A 3,778-nucleotide genomic window follows, 5' to 3' on the forward strand; every position below is an offset into this window, starting at 1 on the left:
CAAAAACCAAATGAAACGTAGTGTTTATGGATACTGTTAACATTCTATAATTAACCTCTTCCACTTACCATATTAAAGAAGAAGCTTCGCTGAATGTAATGGTTTGTGAATATTGTCGTTGATATCTAGAAAAGAGAAAAAATTGTGTTTAACTGATATTATAATTAGTATTACAGAATGGGTTAGTTTTATATTTCTAAAAAGAAACCCAAAACTCTCATTATCGTATTTTGTAGAAGATGAATTGGTAAGGGGAGATCTGGATTATTCCAAAGGATAAATGATGATACAAAATGCTCAAAAAAACCTTATGGTTACTGGTATGTCCTTTTGAACACCATTAGTGGACTGTTGATTATGTGATAACAGATGTTAATTTTTTTTTAGATAAGTCATATGTTGGGTATTCATGAGGTGTAGAGTAGTTAATTTGTGTGGGGTTTAGTCCTGTCTGTCACTAGTTCAAATTTCATGGGGAGGGGTTGAGGGTGTGAGCCAACTATGGGGATAAAAACTGCCTCATGTGGTGTCCGGGTCTGACTGAATATTGCACAATCCCGGTAGAATTTAAAAGGACTTGAAGCCGAGCCAGACCAGAACCAGAGACTTCACGGCTCAGCTAGGCTAGAACTGGACACCTCATGACTCAGCCAGACTAGTTGGAAGCCTCATGAATCAACTCATGATTTTTGCATGAACTATTTTCAAATGAACATGAGTTAATAATCTAGATAATGAAGGCATGTGCAAATCTATAACCCTGGTCTATGTATCTCTTCCATATTTTTCATCCAACAGTGACCTTCAACTTACTTGACACTTTCTTTTGTCTTTAATTTTTTTTTTGTAAGCGAGCCCTCCAACTCTGCAATCAAAGTAGGTAGTGGGTACCTTCCAACTCATAAAATTTTATAGCATTTTCCAATCCAAATTTCAGGTGCAGGGTAACAAAATTCAAATGGAAACAATGCGATAACAAGAACTATAGCCTCAGACACTTTTACAAGCTAGCTCAGAAACAGTTCTAGAATAAATAGTACTTAGAACAACGAAAACCAATGGATTCATTTTTTTTGTCAAGGATACACAAGCATCTCAGATTCATACATTTTCAATTCTCTCTTTGTACCCAATTTGACTCACCAATTGCTCTAGCTCAGTCTTCACACTCATGTCTATAATATTGGACAAAGTTGGTCCATATCAGATGTTGAAGCCTGCAATCAGAGAGGGATCAATGACAGTTTTTAGTCTAACATTCTTGGCACCAGTTAAACTCTGGACCTTCTTGGCAATTTCAGCCAGATGTCGATTCTCAAGATTTACAACAGAAGTCACCACTGCCAACTGTGTGTCAGTCAGCTTATTGTAGGCCATCTCAAACTCTCTGATAATGTCATTAATGATGTCCATCCTTTTATTGTCAATGAGGAGGTAGAGGAAATTCAACGTGGTAGGCTGAACCTTGGCATCATCTGCAATGGCCTTGATAATGCTCTTCTTCCTCTCTTCCGTGATTATCGGATTAGCGAGGAAGCTATAAAGCTCTTTGTATTCTAGAAATCGAGAGAGCTTCTCAATATCATTATTGACAAGATCCAGTGAATTGGTAGATTGGGCTAGCTCTACAAGCGCTTCAGCATATGATCCTGCAGTTGTGTCTGACATTACAATATGGCCTTTGTTGCCACTACCCACTAAAGGAACTTTAGAAGCCAGGGGATTGGCAATCCTAGACAACCCTTTCCTTATAAGGGAAGATTTAAAGAGTGGTCTGTGAGAAGTTGCTCCACTTCCCACCTTCTGAACAGCTCTCGCGAATGATGCATATTGAACATTTAGGGCCACCGGGGACTGCTTCAAAGCATCCATCTACCAAAACAACAAACCAGTCATTTCTGTTTTTACAATTTCGAATTCTCAAATAATTCAACTTTCAGGGATTGTTACACAGTAATTTGTCACCATCCCTGTTACTCCTCTTGTCGTACCTTGGAGGACCCATCCCGGGAGTTATAAGAAGTGACAAAGTCTAAAAACACTTGCATTATGTTCCCCTGAGTATGTACTCCATGTTCCCTGAAGACACCTTCTGCAGATCATCCCTCAAAAGTGCTCTTTTTCCATTGGCGCTAGTCCACAATATCTTACCTGTGCCAATGATGGAGATCCTCAAAAGGGGGCGCGACCATTGGCGCTCTGTCTTAGAGCAACAGTCGCACCAACCAAATTTAGTCGTGCTTTTTGCCTTAATGCACGTCTGGCTGTTGTTTCCTTCATTACATGGAGCTTTTCTGAGGATAGAAAATCAGTCTTTTGTCGAGCTTTATCCATCTTTATGGCTTTTGCTAAATCCGTGAAAGGTGTCCCGGCTCATCGCATCCTCCTCCCTTCTTCATCTATATAAGCTTGTCATTATGCATTGGACAAGCTAGAGAGTGTTGGTGTTAGTGTTATGCTAGTGATTTTGTGATTGAGTGATAGTAGTGATGATTATTGGTCATGGAGTGTTAGATGTTGAGTTCTTGGAGGAATGCTGGTGAGTGCTAGAGAGGTTATGCTGCCAGAGAGGAGATGCATGTCAAGACACATATAGTTATTCGCCCAGCCAGGAGAAGGGTCGACGTCAGAACAATGGTTGTAACTTTTCCTGTTTATTAATTGATGAGCGACTGCTATTATAGTTCCAATCTCATTATCTGTCATGGTGATATGTTGATTCATTTCCTTTCTGACTGAAATATAGTTGTTCCTCGGTAGTTTCTATGTTGGTATCTGTCTCTTCCTTTGCATGTGCAGGTGTTCGTTTATGATCTTTTGGAGCAAGGGGGCGAGGATATCAACTCTGCTTCAATCATAGCATTGGACTCCAGGTTAGTCTTCTTGATTCACCTTTGATGTATAACTAGGAACTTGCGTAGCAGCGTGGTTTGTTTGTGGCTAGTTCTGTGATAGGCTAGTGGGATCGCCTCTGTCTGCAGAGGGGATTTACCTTACCAACAAATTGGTGACTCCGCTGGGGAGGAACTATTTGATTTTTTTCTTGCATGTTAATTTTCTTCTGCTTGCTTGAGTGCATGAGCTTCCTGAGTCAGTTTTGAGTTGATTCTTTACTGTTTGACCCATCTGAGCACTGTTAACCCGACCTGAGGTCGTATCTTTTATCTTTTTAGTTGGCAAGCTTAGTTGGCACAGTTATTTCTCTAACAGTCACGCCAGTTGGCGCACATTGCTCAAAAGCAACTCGCGCCAATTCTGTGGTAGCGCAAGTTGCAGGCTGACAGTCGCGCCAGCTCTGTAAATTTTGCCTGTGTGTGGGTGGAAAGCTCATTCAGTCTCTTTATATATCTCTTTCAGCCTCTGGAACTGTGTTGAACCTCTGCTTGACTGGTCTTAGCCTGTATCCCTCAGCTGTTTGCTTATTTCCAGTGACTTTGCATGTCTAGCCTTCTGTGGGAAGTTTCGGTCTCTTGATCATCCAGTCAGCTTGTTGATTGTTCTGCACTTATCCAGTGATTTGTTAAAGCTTGACCTTCTATACTCTGAATACTTCACTTCTAGCCTCTTTGAAGTTCACTAGTCTTTGTGTTTTTCCTTGCTTGCATGGTTCATTTTAGTGTTTCAAAATTGGTTCTATTTCATTGACTGAACTTGGATTGTGCATATCTCTTAGAATTTGTTTACATGCATCATGCCATCTTAAAGGAAAGAAAAAAAAATCTCTTGCATCATAGTAGTTAGCATTTATTGTTATTTTTTGCTATTAAAAAGAAAAAGA

At 40.0% G+C, this 3,778-nt stretch overlaps 1 pseudogene; it reads right to left on the reverse strand.

Annotated features, from left to right (window-relative positions):
- Positions 1 to 1,018: 1,018 nt before the first annotated feature.
- LOC149199950 (ATP synthase subunit delta, chloroplastic-like) lies at positions 1,019 to 1,872 on the reverse strand (annotated as a pseudogene).
- Positions 1,873 to 3,778: the final 1,906 nt, after the last annotated feature.

This window comes from Pinus tabuliformis, chromosome 2_1 (assembly GCF_031772625.1).
Source record: "Pinus tabuliformis cultivar Carrire ecotype Pingquan chromosome 2_1, CPIR1, whole genome shotgun sequence".
NCBI lineage: Eukaryota > Viridiplantae > Streptophyta > Pinopsida > Pinales > Pinaceae > Pinus > Pinus tabuliformis.